Here is a 16480-nt window from a genome sequence, read left to right on the forward strand (position 1 = left end):
TGTGGGCTAAATGAATCAGGGCCTGAAGGAACTGCTGTTCAGAGGAGAGTTGAAGACAGGGACAATGGCAGGAGGTCTCTTTACTATTCATTATAAACAACATCATGTTCTAGAACCACCAGCACCAGGCTCTCAGGGCAATATAGTAGAATAATAATACACAACAGGAATCTCTGATCTATGATCGTTGTGCATGGAGCGTTTCTCGTACACTGGATTCCAAATCAACCACGAGACCCCTCAGAACAAGAATAGACTGACAACTTTCAGAATAAAGTTATTTGTTTCTGGCCATTTTTAGCCTGTAATCGAACCCACAAATGCTGATGCTCCAGATACTCAAATAGTCTAAAGAAGGCCAGTTTTATTGCTTCTTTAATCCGAACAACAGTTTTCAGCTGTGCTAACATAATTGCAAAAGGGTTTTCTAATGATCAATTCGCCTTTTAAAATGATAAACTTGGATTAGCAAACACAGTGTGACATTGGAACACAGGAGTGAGGGTTGCTGATAATGGGCCTCTGTACGCATATGTAGATATTCCATAAAAAATCAGCCGTTTCCAGCTACAATAGTTCTTTACAACATTAACAATGTCTGCACCTTATTTCTGATCAATTTGATGTTATTTTAATGGACTAAAAATGTGCTTTTCTTTTAAAAACAAGGACATTTCTAAGTGACCCCAAACTTTTGAATGGTAGTGTATACTAGCATAAAACATAGTTAGTATATACTGCCCTACAAAGGCAAAGCACGGTAACTATGAATTTGGTGAGAAAAAAATTGATCTGTATATAGGGTATAGGCCAGTATACCTTTGTAGAGCAGTATACTCAGCCAGTTGAGGCCATGGCTGTGTGAGTCCAAGAGAGAGATCCCGGCCAACATGATCCTGTTTATGAGGAGAGGTGTGGTTGCTATCACCTGATAAGCCCTTCTCTCTGAACTCTATTTACAGACAGAGTGCTCCGCAAAGCACAACCAATGAGAGGGAAAGAAATGTAGAAACTACAGGAGGTTGGTGGCACCTTAGTTGGCGAGGACAGGCTAATTTTTTGTTTTATTTTTTTTATCTTCATTTAACTTCATAAGTCAGTTAAAAACAAATTCTTATTTACAAGGACGGCCTACCCTGGCCAAACCCTAACCAAGACAATGCTGGGCCAATTGTGGGCCATCCTATCACGGCTAGTTGTGATACAGCCTGGAATCGATCCAGTAAAGCCTCTAGCACTGAGATGTAGTGCCTTAGACCGCTGCGCCACTCGGAAGCCCTTGGACTCACTCGTGGTAATGACTGGAGCGGAATTAGTGGAATGGTATCAAATACATCAAATACATGGTGTTCATGTGTTTGATGCCATTCCATTAGCTCCTTTCCAGCCATTATCAGCAGCCTCCACTGCTAGTAACCGTATTCTTGATTGTTGAGTGAAATATCCGGTAGCGTGGGTTTGGTCCCCCCCTTTTCAGAATTGTTTTATTTGTTTGAAATAAACAACCACGTGTTTATCAGTCGAGACATCTAATTGTAGATACGATACAAAACGGTTAGACTTAACTCCAGGACGTCACATTTTCCTGAGAATCACATTTCAATAGTTCTCCTTAACAGCGGCCTCGCATCTGTCTTCGTTGGAACCCCAGTGTTCTCCCTCAGGTGTTACCATGGAAACTCCACACAGCAAAAAGACAAGGCACAACAGTCAAATGGTGACATTAGGAAAAGTTTACTAGAGCAGGCCGATGCCGATCCAGTGTTGTGTGAAATCTAATAAAGAAAAAAATCAAGGGCCTTTTTACATTTCTCATCAGCCTCTCAAGTATTTCCAATCCACACACTAAAAATATCCAAATAAGAAAAACTGGATAATGTTACACTTTGCTTTTGCCTTAAACTGCTAAACCCTTGTCTGAAAAATACTTGGTACAAGTAAAAGAGAGAGGAAAGCCAGGATTCCCCGAAGAGGGAGGGCAACTCTAACGTATGCCAGAGGAGGATTTCACCACCAGCAAGGGTTGTGTGTCTGTGCGTGTGTGTGCGTGCGTGCGTGGGTAAACCTGCAGCTAATGGAGGGTCCCAGTGGAGAGTGTGTGTTCTGGGGCTACAGAGACCATTAAGTTCATAGATTCCACATCAACTTCTACACACACACACACACACACAGCACTGTACTGTATATTCACGTGTACAGTGGTTTAGCATCATTAAGGCATATGGACCACCTATGATTAGAAAACAGTGTGGTTTGCAAGGGATTATCAAATGATTAGGACCAATTTGCAAAGTACATTGTATGCAAAAAAATGTTTTATTAACAGCTATACATTTAGTAGTCACAGCACACATGGGTTTTTATTGGATCACAAGAAGTTTTCAGAGTTGCCATGAATTTTTGTAGACTTACAAAGTTCTGTTCAGTGACAGTAGGTGAATAGATGACATTTTAGATTTGACTGATTTTACGTATCCAGACACATTTGTTTTAATCCCTGGGTTGACTCATATCTCTCTCTTCCCCAGCACACTCCTTCAAATGTACACAAACAGGGTACAGTATGTTACTGCTGCCCCTTCCTCTTGTAACAACACTAGCCTACATAGAGATGTGAAATACATCTGACCTTCCATTTGCCAGACAGCTAGCTGTGTTAAGGGTCAACGTGTTTCCTGATAACTGGGCTAGGGTTGAGGCTGTTTGCAGAGCCACCAGGCTGCATTTCATTCCAAGAAGTTCAATCTCCTATGTCCTCCTTTACTCCCCTTTTATAAATCTGAGACAACTTGGTAGGTTTAAGCAATAGCTTCACCACCCAGTTTCTGCCATGTTGCTTTAACAAATCCAGTCCGATCAGATCTTTTAAGGGTAGTGGAGGAAACACCTTCCTGAAATGAAGAGCAGGCCGTACTGGGCCTGGCACAGAGAGACTTTCGGCGTGTTCCAGATTGCAGCCGGCTTTAAAGGCGAGTCAAGACTGACCGATCTACAAATCACCTTGCATCATAAATAACTACTTATTATTATCTGTAGATCAGTCAGTCACTCTCAATTTAACCATGATACAACACAGCCTTTCCCTGCCCTGGGGTGACATCTTGCCTTGAGGACAGTGTCCTGCTCTGACTCTGGCTGTGGGAGAGGCACAGTTGTGCAAACAGACTGTAATGGTCAGGCCGTCATAGCACCTGAGTGTCTCGGTGGAACAGGAGACCTATGTGCAGTAGTTGGTGGGTGGTTGGGTTACTGTTTTCTGATCATAAACCATCAACTTATACTACCCATTTTATACCAATGAAAGATTCTCGATATCAAGTGGAGATTTTTTTATTGTATTTTTATTCAACCTTTGAAAATAACATTTACATTGCTGTACACATTTCTAAAAAGATTGTATTGACAAATATAATCTATTAATTATATTCAAATCAACAGAAGTATCATAACTAAAATCCTTCACATGAAAGGAAAGAACATATTTGACAGTGTCACAATCTTCTTTGGGAGAAAGAGAGGAGGACCAAAACGCAGCGTGATGTGAATCCATTCTTCTATTTATTAAACGAAGAACACTTAAACAAACTATACAAACTAAACAAAATAACAAACGACCGTGACGCTAATGAAACCGAGTGCAGACATGCAACATCAACTTACATAGACAATCACCCACAACCCACAATGACAAAACAGGCTACCTAAATATGGTTCCCAATCAGAGACAATGACTAACACCTGCCTCTGATTGAGAACCATATCAGACCAAACACAGAAACAGACAAACTAGACATACAACATAGAATGCCCACTCAGATCACACCCTGACCAAACAAAACATATAAACATACAAAGCGAACTATGGTCAGGGCGTGACAGACAGAGGCTCCCAGGACTAGCCAAGTCCAGAGTTGTATACAGTAATTCGGGTGAGGCATTCAGAACCTGCTGTGAACTCTAGAGCAAACAGCCATGAACCTCACGAGAGCCTGTCCTGCCTGCCTGTCTGCCTGCTCTGTCCTACCTGCCTTAAATACCTTGCCTGCTTGTCTGATTCCCTGCTTGTCATCTTGCCTACTTGTCAGCTTGCCTGCCTGCCTGCCTTGCCTTCCTACCTGCCTTGCCTTCCTGTCTGCCTGCCTTGCCTTCCTACCTGCCTTGCCTTCCTACCTGCCTCGACTTCCTGTCTGCCTGCCTTGCCTTGCCTTCCTACCTACCTTGCCTTCCTGCCTGCCTTGCCTTCCTACCTGCCTTGCCTTACTGCCTGCCTGCCTTGCCTTCCTACCTGCCTTGCCTTCCTGTCTGCCTGCCTTGCCTTGCCTTCCTACCTGCCTTGCCTTCCTACCTGCCTCAACTTCCTGTCTGCCTGCCTTGCCTTCCTACCTGCCTTGCCTTCCTGCCTGCCTTGCCTTCCTACCTGCCTTGCCTTACTGTCTGCCTGCCTTGCCTTCCTACCTGCCTTGCCTTCCTGTCTGCCTGCCTTGCCTTCCTGTCTGCCTGCCTTGCCTTCCTGTCTGCCTGCCTTGCCTGGCACACATCTGAAATGGAGGACAAGGGATCCAGGAAGTAGCGCTACATTAGAGAACAGCCTGCATTTTCTCTCTCACTCTCTGCTGGGCATACATACACATGAGAGACCAGAGCACACAGTCCTATTGTTACTGTTCAGTATGTGATCGTCAGAGTCTTGGAGAGATTTTGACCCTTGCCCTAATAAAACTGAAAAAGATGGCTGGTTACTGTGCACTGCCTGAACTGGCAATGCCATAAGAGGGATGCCTGAGTGTGGCCACTGCCCCTGAAGCTTTCCCAATTGAGGGTGGAGTGAGAGAGAGAGCAGGGAGCCAGCCCGAGCTGCCTAACAGAGACTTAGAAGCAGGCAGTACTCCTTTGAACCGCTGCCAACGGAGGCTGGCCCAGGCCATTGCAGCTGAAACTTTTACAAGCTCACTGCTGGTGAGCAGGAAGAGAGAGACACAGAGAAAGATTTGTAAAGGGAGTATTCTCCAGTTCCTCTCTGCGCTCGCTCCTGAAGTTTTGGCAACCTTATTTCTTTCTAGATAATTGTTAGGGTTTATTAAAAGGGGAATCTATACAAGAAAACACATTGGGAGGAATGTCTATGAAGATTGAGATACATTGAAGGACAGAAATAAATGGGAAAATAACAAAAGAGCAGACGATGTCAAAGAGAGAGCTGCCCGGGATAATGCCTGCGAAAAGAAGAGCATGATGACATCACAGAGAGCAGCCCGGGATAATGCCTGAGAAAAGAAGAGCTTGATGACGTCACAGAGAGAGATGCCCGGGATCATGCTTGAGAAAAGTAGAGCATGATGACATCACAGAGAGCAGCCCGGGATAATGCCTGAGAAAAGTAGAGCATGATGACGTCACAGAGAGAGCTGCCCGGGATAATGCCTGAGAAAAGAAGAACATGATGACAGTTCTTGCCTGCAGCACTTGTTTATCTGACATACTGTATGTGTCTATGTCTCTCTCTGGTGGACATACAGAGGAGGAAGGGGGGGAGACACTTTTTGGCACAGTGACACTGGATTATTTTGGTGACTTAAATTTTCCTTGGCATGGAGTCCCATGGAACTCTGTCATTGTATTTATTTTACTACTGCCGTCTGTTCCCAGAAGTTTTCCTCACCCTCAGTGTTGCTTCAATTCAAAACAAAGACACAGGCAGGTGCAGAACAGCTACAGACGTCTGTAATGACTACCGAAAATGGGAATTGTGAGGCATGTACTACCTGGGACTGATGCCAACTGCTGACAAAAGGCTTCACTGCACGCTCTGCAGTCTTTAACTCCTCCTCTTCTTCTCCCCAAATGCAGCGGAGATCTCCAGCATTGACTTGTTTTGATATAATAAGTCCGGCAAAGCTTTTTGGGGTGCAAGAACCGATGTGAGTATTTAATTCTGATACCTATCTCCGCGTTCGTGTTTTTTTCCTGCTCCCTCTGCCTCAGTGTGTTACTGTGAGGTGTGTTGATGATGATATACTGTCAGTCTCTGGGTTTAAGGGCCTTGTGGGGTGACTTTGTTTCATTGTTCCTTACAGCCACTATTTTAGAGAGGATTTCAAAGTTCAAGAGCTCAATTTAGGAGGGCAGACAGGCAGCGAGAGAAGAGGGCGGGGAGAGAGAAGGGCGGGGAGAGAGAAGGGCGGGGAGAGAGAAGGGCAGGGAGAGAGGAGAGCAGGGAGAGAGGAGGGCAGGGAGAGAGGAGGGCATGGCATGGACTGCTCAGTGGGGTTGCTCGCCAGCACGCCGCTCAGCCTTTCCCTCATTCTGCAGGGGGAAGAGAGGGATGTGGAAACGCGCTCTCCTCTCTTTTCTTCTCACCCTTTTTTCTCCACCAACATGGCCTGTTCCCCTCGGGTCATGTCTGCCGAGATCCCTGCTCTGTCCTTTACAAAATCTACCTCCAGGTATTTCCATGTTTAATACTGCTTCTTAGCCAGCGCCCTGCGACTCTATTTTTTCCATTTACCTCTTCTTTACTTCTATCTTTTATCTTTTCCTCTTTTCCACCATCATCTTCCTCCTGTACACGTGTCTGCCTCGCCCCCGCCGCCTAGTCTCTGCCATTACTGAACGGTATAAATTAAGCAGATTTTTGTATGAAGAGGTAAAGAGAATTAGACGACGAGCATATTATGCACTTTGTTAACCCAGTGAAGCTTGCTACAGTGATAGCTATTCACTTCAGGGTCAAACGTTTAGCGCATGAGGCAGCCGCTCAGGACGAGATGCATTCTTTTATATTGAATGTGATGGACAGCTTTGTTTGTGTAGGACGTTTTAGGTAGAACAGTCACCCGAGGATAAAGACACATGCCTCTTAGTGGTCTCATGGCTGGCTCTGGCCTTTCAGGCTTTTAGTGAACAATAACATTTAATGCATCGCTATGAGGCAAAGAAAGCCTAATCACACTACTATGCCATAAATCCTACAGCCCTAAAAAGAAACAAACTGCACCAGCGCCGCCTCTCAAAGGTTTAAAAGGGAAGTGTTTTTAGATAAAAGGACTTTTGCATATTTACAGTGCGGTTTACCTTTCTCGCAGAATTCAATTCCATAAGGTTTAAAACATAGTGAGAAATCAGCATCCATTCTCCTGCATTGTCTGTTGTGGAGGAAACACTATACAAACACTATACAATTGGTATACTATACAATACTATACAAACACTATACAATTGGTATACTATACAATACTATACAAACACTATACAATTGGTATACCATACAATACTATACAAACACTATACAATTGGTATACCATACAATACTATACAAACACTATACAATTGGTATACTATACAATACTATACAAACACTATACAATTGGTATACCATACAATACTATACAAACACTATACAATTGGTATACCATACAATACTATACAAACACTATACAATTGGTATACCATACAATACTATACAAACACTATACAATTGGTATACCATACAATACTATACAAACACTATACAATTGGTATACCATACAATACTATACAAACACTATACAATTGGTATACTATACAATACTATACAAACACTATCTAATTGGTATACCATACAATACTATACAAACACTATACAATTGGTATGATCAAAAGAAGACTCTCACAAAAATAGAGCAGCTCTATAGTGAACATAATAAAGTCAACAGGTAGGCTCTAGTATTAGCGGCCACAATATGAATATGGACAGTTTTGTTATTTTGATTATATTCAGAAATTCAAAGTCACTTACAATGTGTCTGTAACATATTTACTGTATGTCTGCACACACAAACAGTTATGATGTGCTGATGTTTTGGATGATTTGAAATATAAAAAAATTGAGACCCTGATCTTAAGGTTTTTGCATTAACTATTATGACAGTTCAAGTCATAATACAGTCACATCTAAAAAATACAACTATTTAGAAAGCCCTGGTGGCTGTGTAACACAAAAGCTCTCTCTACCACATGTGTTAAAAAGAGATGTCAAACTAAATTACAACGTTAAATGAGCTGATAAGGAATGGGGGGGACTACTTCTTTGGTAACTAACGGTCTGTTAGTTACTGCTGGTTCCTACAGACCTGTCCAGAAACCAGTATGAACCAGATCATTCTGATGCAAGTAATTTTCTATGCATGAAGGGGTTCGTAGAGTATAGTATGATTTTAGGGTCTCAATTTCAGCATTTCTGCGCTCACAATGTAGCTTTAACTTCTCTAGGGTAGTTCAGAATTTTGGATGTTATTGTTGTTATTGTTATTTATTGTTGGCATGCGGCAATTAAGATCGTGCAGAAACGATCACGTTAATAGAAGAAGAAGAAAAGGTCTGGATTGATGTTGAAGTGGCTCGTGATTATTAACAGAGGCTCTACTTTCAACAAAGGGACGTCAAGTCGACATTTTGTCAGTACACGTACACTTACTACAATGCACAGCATTAATAAATTGCTCATGTAGCCAAGGCCTACACTCTTTTCTCCAGTTTTAGAATATTACCTACACTCTATTATTTGCTTAGTGTGCGAGTGTGCGAGTGTGTTTGTGTGTGATGGTGTGTATGTGTGTGTTTGTGTGTGTGTGATGGTGTGTATGTGCATGTTTGTGTGTGTGAGAAAGAGAGAGAGCACGTCATACAGAAAGCCAAATCTACAGTAAGAGAGAAATATAAAAAAGTGGTGGGGGCAGGGAAGGTGAGGAAGAGACCGAAAACCAGCTCCTCCTCCCCTTGTTCGTTGCGTTCTCCTCAGATGAACTTGTCATGTTACTTGATGATGTGTTCTTTTGGAAGCCAGGCCATTCATATCCCCTGTTATTTGTGTCTCCTCCCCCCCGGTTACAGTGACCCACTGGTTACCAGGAACAAAGTCTCATTGCCTTCATCAGGAACTATAAGCATACTCAAACAATCCAATTTGAAAGTACTTGAAGGCCAATGAGAAGTAAAAAAATAACAATATTGAAAGTAATGTTTAACTCTGATGTATCCAACTGCTACAAAATCGAGGGAAAAGTTCTGGATTTAAGTGAACATATTTTATAGTAGTAGACCATATAACATGGCTCTGAAAAATAACAATAGGTGTTATCCTAACAAATTAAATCAAACTTTATTTGTCATATGAGCCGAATACAAAATGTGTAGACCTTACCGTGAAATGCTTACCAACAGTGCAGTTCAAGAAGAGTTAAGAAAAAATATATAAAAAGTAACACAATAACATAACAATAACGAGGCTATATACAGGGGGCACTGGTACAGAGTCAGTGTGCAGGGGTACAGGTTAGAGGTAATTTGTACATGTAGGTAGGGGTGAAGTGACTATGTATAGATAATAAACAGCGAGTAGCAGCAGTGTACAAAACAAATGGGGGGGGGGGGGGGGGTCAATGTAAATAGTCTGGTGGCCAGTTGATTAATTGTTCAGCAGTCTTATAGCTTGGGGGTAGAAGCTGTTATGGAGCCTTTTAGCCCTAACAGCTTACAAACTTGAATTCAGTATAAGACCGTAATTGTCAAATTTGGTATCAATATTCATAAGGCCTGTATGAAATTAAATTATTTGTTTTCTTTTAAACAAATCTATGGGGATGAATATTGAACAAAGTGAAAGATGTATCCATTAAATGTTAATCAATCATCTAGGTCTGTTCATGATTTAGTGCAGTTAGTTGCTGCATGTTATTAGTGCTACAACAAATAGGGATTGCTATGCCACGCTACGCGGAGGCCTCCAGAGACCACAGGATGGAGTCAAACAAGGTCAACGCCAGATATACTTCCTGTTTGGGGCCCGCTATTTTTGCAACCAGGACATTATCCTAGGATCGAGCCGATTTACATGATGAATAATTTCTGTCGTTGTCAATGTAGGGAACAGAAGTAGGCTACTGTACTATACAAAAGTGTACTTGCTTTAGTCTAGACATATAGTGTTTAGGTACCATACTAGGCTCAATATGATATATAGTGTATCTATGCTGGAGGATTTTACAACTCTCCTATACTAGGCTCAATATGATATATAGTGTATCTATGCTGGAGGATTTTACAACTCTCCTATACTAGGCTCAATATGATATATAGTGTATCTATGCTGGAGGATTTTACAACTCACCTGTACTAGGCTCAATATGATATATAGTGTATCTATGCTGGAGGATTTTACAACTCACCTGTACTAGGCTCAATAGAGAATTGAAGTGAGAAGAAAAGATGTGGAGCCTGAGTCTGGCAGAAAGGGTAGGCTGGAGAGTTGGAACATGCACACGAGGAAGACACTGAACGTTGACTACTTGGCTATGGGAAAGGAGAGGCACACCACGTCCATAGTACTGTACAGAACAATATGGTGGAATGTTTGTTGTTGTTGCAGAGGTTGGTTATGTACATGCATACTTAAGATTGGAAGTAAATGCTGATTGACTCAAACAGTACACTGGCTTAATAATGCTGACTGATTTAAAGCAAAACATATTTTGAAAGCAGTATTGTCAGATCAACTCTGTCATACACTGTTTGTCTACTGGTGAATTGATCAACTGATCTCTTCTAAATCCATGTTAAATATATGTGAATACTAAATGAGTAACGTGCTTTTTTCACCATTGATTTCATGCTTGAAAACATTGTTCATAATTGATTGGATATGTATTGAAACAGACACTAAATAACGTATTGTTCTAAACAAAATGGGCTCAAAACATTAACAGAGGCAGATGCTTGCAAACGGGCGAACTCAACGTGATAATAGCCACTTCCTTTTCAATCATTACCATACTGAAGTGGCAGGCGAACAAAGTGTTTCTAATTGTAAAGCGGAAAAAACTGTTTACATTAATTAGGCAGAAGATCATTGTAAATTCCTGGCAAATGGAGAGAGAGAGGGAAAATAAACAGGATGTGTTACAAATAGTCTCAACGGATGGAGCACACAGACAGGATCAGTCTATTACTGCATTAGCTCTACCCCTCTCTCTGGACATTTCTCAGAATTGAAAACTTGAGCACAGGATCTAGCTGATGTTGCGATGGTGTAAGTCTGGTTCGATGCCATAGTAGTTATGATATTGTTACATGCACATCTTTGTTTTTTTACATGGCAGACTCCCATTGCTTCAGTGCCAATATTCCCCTCCCCCTCCCCTGTCAGTGGCGAGCATCGCCATGCTCCCTCCACTACATCAACTGCTTTTTGGTTCATTGAGATTCAGCCTGGCACACAGACAATGCCCATTTCTTGGCACAGGATATTGAAGGGAGAAGCGTACAAGATTCTACCCCAGTCTTTTCCCTCTCGGTCATGCCCAGTGTTTTACCGATCCCCGTGGACCATCGCCAACTCATGTTAGATATTTTTCGTATTGTGCTCGTGGCAAAATACTAATCGCGAGTGATTCGTAATCCAGCTAATCCACAGTATGGAACATTAGAAACAAGTTTGTTATTGCGACGGTTGTTTTACTCTGTCCGGGCATCTTTCTATAAGGTGAAACACAGAAACAGCATTTTCTGATGATGTCTTTGTCAGAAAAAGTGTACAGGAGAGGTGACAGGAAGACAGCTCCTCTCTCTTACTTACCACGGCAGCCATTTTCTTTTGTCCAATGAAGTCAGTGAGTGAGAAGCCTGGGATTTGAACAGTTGATTATAAGGATCCAGCTTTTTGCTGACTTAAACTTTTTAATGTTTGTAAGTATTATCTCTTCTCCAAGTTTAAATGTGCCTGTTTTCGTGTAGGTTATATATTATGTGCACAAATATGACTCACTGTCTTGTATGATATTGACATCTACCAAGCCTGCAGATCTGTATTTATATAATTAGGACATATAGTCATACAGGTAAAACACCAAATATATCATATTATGGATTCTCACCGTCAATCCCATCATCTGTTGTCATGTATCCAGTCTTCAGGCTTGACAAAAACCTCTCCCAGAACTATGAGGCCCATCATCCTCATGAAGCACTGTTCGGTGGGTAGTTACTGCCTACCAGCACTTCAAACAGAAGGGTGGGTTTCATATAGAAAAATGGTATGCAAAAGGTTGTGTAGCTTCTTCGTACTAAACTTGCTACCAAAACTATACAAGTGATTACTGAAAACTTATCTTTGATCAAGTGTTACCAATGTGCTACGCTTGTTTTCTTAAGATATTTTACCATTTTGAAATTGACCACTATCTTACATTTACATTTACATTTAAGTTATTTCCTTTGTTAAACTTCCGGTCTGCGGGCTGTGTTGTTAATTATTCATAAACAACCAGAAAATCATCAACGAAGAAATGTGGAGTTACTCCAACAAAATCCAACTGAAAACGTATTTCAAAACGCATTTCTTATTTGACCTTATTAAGACATCTAAATAATTGTATACTCACAGCCTGGAAATTGAATTATTTTTCTCTAACTTGAAGATCGAAATACCTCAAACTAAGGTAAACTTCATAACACATTCATGTATCAAGTTAGGATTCACAAGTTAGGATTCACAAGTTAGGATTCAGCCCTAAGCCTTTAATCACTTATTTTTGTCAATAGAAATCAGTCCCCCTCGGTCTGTCTCGTCTATGTACACTGACCAGTCAGAAGAGGCTCTTATTTGCCGTATAATTAATTCAACATCTCAATTAAGACCTCCACTCCATCCCTGCCCCACTGCCTTCTCATTCTCCCCCACATAGCAGTCCCTGGCACTCCTACACACTGCCTCACAGCCTGCCAAAACATTTCAATCACTGTCTGCCTTAATTAGGCCAAATAGGAATTCAGAATGTTAATGAACTGCCCTGGTGCCTTTCAGAGGCTATGGTTCACATGCTAATTTATGCAAAGCGGCGGGGCCTCTTCATGGTTTGACCATCATCTACCGTAACACTGCCTGAGCTGGCCCAACCCACCCAGCCGAAGCATGGCCCTGGGGGGCGCGGGCTGCTCTACCCAGCTGGTACTTCAAACTCTAGTTGGCACAGCTAACACTGAGCTCTTTTTCAAAGAGCTGGAAATGGCTTCCACACTGAGAAAAACAACCACATAGTTTTAGGGGGACATTTGAGACTCTCTTGTTATGGTAGAAATGATAGAAACATCTTTATAGCTCACTATCAAATACCATGTCAGCATAAAAACAATGGAATTTGATCAGTTTTCATTCACCTTCATCTCTTCGAAATTATGGACGCTGCAAAGTGGTAAATGTCATTGAGCTTATCCACTCAGATGGGCATAATAGTGTCACCTTTTACAAGTAAAACAGTCAGACCCAGCTGAGATCCAATCCAATGAATTGAAAGAAGCGGTGTGAGAGTTTCACAGGTTTCTGCCCCACAGATGTTGTCACTTAAGAGTGCCAAGCAACTCCCTAAAATGGCCAAAGCGCTATTATTTTGTTTTCATCCTGTTCCCTTCCTTCCTTTGCATTGCTTGCAGGCTATCCACACAGTTCTGTTCACGATATCCACACAGCTCTTTTCACGCTATCCACACAGCTCTGTTCAGGCTATCCACACAGTTCTGTTCACGATATCCACACAGCTCTTTTCACGCTATCCACACAGCTCTGTTCAGGCTATCCACACAGTTCTGTTCACGATATCCACACAGCTCTTTTCACGCTATCCACACAACTCTGTTCACGCTATCCACACAGTTCTGTTCACGATATCCACACAGCTCTTTTCACGCTATCCACACAGCTCTGTTCAGGCTATCAGCACAGCTCTGTTCATGCTATCCACACAGCTCTGTACACGCTATCCACACAGCTCTGTTCAGGCTATCCACACAGCTCTGTTCAGGCTATCCACACAGCTCTGTTCAGGCTATCCACACAGCTCTGTACACGCTAGGAGGAGGCAACTGGGGGTTAGAATTCAGCTTTTTACTTCTGCCTGTTAAACAGCAAGCTACCGTAAGGTTGTAGGGCTGGAAAGAGCCAAGTTTCTAAAGAAAATGGGCACTAATTCCTGGCACAGCTCTCCTTTATTACATGCCAACTTCTCTGAATGCCAGTGAGTTACGCTTTAGACTCGCACAAATTAACACACTTTCCGTAGCAACTGCATTCTTTTGTTATTATTTCGTTCATCTTTTGGCCTAAGCTACCTTTAGCGATTCCGTAGCGATCAGATCACATGCCTGCTTTTCTCTATAACTGTCACAGTGACACAGACACACACCTGTCGTTGCCTTAATATGAACTGATGAATCCTCGGGTTCAGCTCCACAGCTCACACAAAGCAAAGCAGTTGAACCAGGCCCAGGTTTAAACATCAGAGCCAAAACCAAAGAGGAAATTGCTCCTTGGAGGTAATTCCCTATAAAACTGTTACCAGACTAACTCTTCAGTCCGTAGTGGGGGATGTCATTTGAATAATCTGGACCTGTGCCGAGTTTATGTTTATGACTGATTATTCAAGTTGGTTAAATCTACTGTCCTGTGGTGTGTCTGAATGTGTGTGTCTCTATGTGTGACCATTTGTTTGAATGCAAATGTGCAAAGGTGTGTGTATGTGTTTATTATGTACAGTAATGATCAACCACTAAACATACAAATGCACTCTCTCTCTCTCTCCTTCTCTCCTTCTCTCTTTCTCTTTCTCTTTCTCTCCCAGATTCCCAGTAGAAGTCCTGACCTCCTCTCCGGGTTGATGATAAATTGAGCACCTGTCCTTGAGACTGAGGTAGTAGATTGAATAGTTGTGGGGTATATGTCCTCCCTCTGACATAACTATACAATCTACTGTCTTTCCTAAGGAGACAGACCAATCGTCAATACCCCTGAAGCCAGACCATTTTCCCCTGGCTGTCCCATCCATCTCCCCAGCCTGGACACCTGCCTGCAGCCTGTCTGTGTTCTGTGTGGAAGTTAACAATTAGCATATCACATCCATTCACTGAATGTTCCAGGATAACATGAGGATGTGCAACATTTCCTCTGTTAGACCACCCAATTCTTTATTTGGTTTACAGCGATTGGGGCCTATTGTGATATGGCCCTATTGTGTTTGAGTGAAAGTGTGCTTTAGGGTGAGTGTGTTGTTGTCGCCTCTCGCTGTGTGTGTTTGAATGACATTCCCCCCTCATCCGTCAGTCTTTAGGGTGAGTGTGTCCTGGCGAGGTGAGGTAGTAGGTTGTATAGTTTTTGAAGGGATAGAATCCTATTCAGGTGATAACTATACAGTCTATTGCCTTCCTTGAGAGGCACAATGACCGTCTGCAGCGACGAGGAACTCTACAGAAAACTGCTTGTTGAATTCCTCTGTGCATTGGATGCAATCTTACTGTGGTAAAGCAACAGAGGGAGCAATGGTGTGTTTATTATAGTTTGCTAGCGTCACCTAGTGGCCAAGGAGCAGCAGGACTCAAGAGACATTCGACCTGAAGGTTCCCGTAGGCAGGGGTGGAAAGACAATTGAAATATCTTACTCAAGTAGGAGTACTGTTACTTTAAGCAATGCAAAATAAAGTACATAAAGAATAAAGTTGGCAGACTTCAATATACTTCATGTTCCAGAAATAAACATGTCTCATTCTTTCACCCTTTCAATCCATCATTCACCCGTCTGTTACATCTTACTTATCCATGGGACCGGCTGACATTCACTCACTCACCCATTCACACTCTTTCCCTCGCCCACTCACTCACTCCCACTCACAAACTATATTTTCCCTCACACACCAGGGGTGGAAAGAGTACTGGAATATATTACTCAAGTAGAAGTACTGTTACTTTAATGAAAATACAACAACAACAAAAAGTACTCAGAAAAGATACTAAATTACAGTAACGAGAGTAGTTGTAATGAGTTACTTTACACCTCTGCTCATAGGTTCACGACTCAGAGCAGGAAGTAAAGAATATGAAATTACCTTAATAGAGAATGCATGAGTTTGACATAATCTAAACTATAAGGGTTGGTTCTCGAGACCTAAATCAAGCCCTGAATACGTTTTTTCAGTCTTGTAGTACTGTTACAAGTCAACATTATTCAAGGTTCTATGAACGAATAAAGGTTAAATAAAGCTATGAAACTGGCCTCTATCTTTTACTCTGAATTTTGAAGGAATTCAATTCAAGACCTCAGATTACTCCTATTTTTAGGGATTCTACTCTTTAGCTTGTACATAAATTACCTTTCTCTTGTATATAATGTCATGTGGATTATAATGTTTTGCATAGACATACCACAACCATGGACGAAACTACATCTTCCGCAGCGATGCTACTAGTATCACAATGACTTGAACACTAAAGCATGACCTAGTTTACAATATGTGAACAACACTGAAAGTATGTAACTCTAATGGAAAAATACACGATGGTTACAAAGGTCAGTGGAGGTGTGATAGAGTGAAGCCAGCCATTGTATCACTCTGGTAGGAACACAATGCGTTCATCTATTGCAATATGCCATATTGCAATAATGTAATACATATCCCACTGCGT

At 41.9% G+C, this 16480-nt stretch overlaps 1 long non-coding RNA gene across 1 annotated transcript; it reads left to right on the plus strand.

The window, feature by feature from the left end:
- The first annotated feature begins 10978 nt into the window (after positions 1 to 10978).
- LOC139554543 (uncharacterized) lies at positions 10979 to 16065 on the plus strand. Its single transcript, XR_011670857.1, has 2 exons — positions 10979 to 11718; positions 14646 to 16065. It is a non-coding gene; the product is annotated as an uncharacterized lncRNA (long non-coding RNA).
- Positions 16066 to 16480: the final 415 nt, after the last annotated feature.

This window comes from Salvelinus alpinus, chromosome 2, assembly GCF_045679555.1.
Source record: "Salvelinus alpinus chromosome 2, SLU_Salpinus.1, whole genome shotgun sequence".
Classification (NCBI taxonomy): Eukaryota; Metazoa; Chordata; class Actinopteri; order Salmoniformes; family Salmonidae; genus Salvelinus; species Salvelinus alpinus.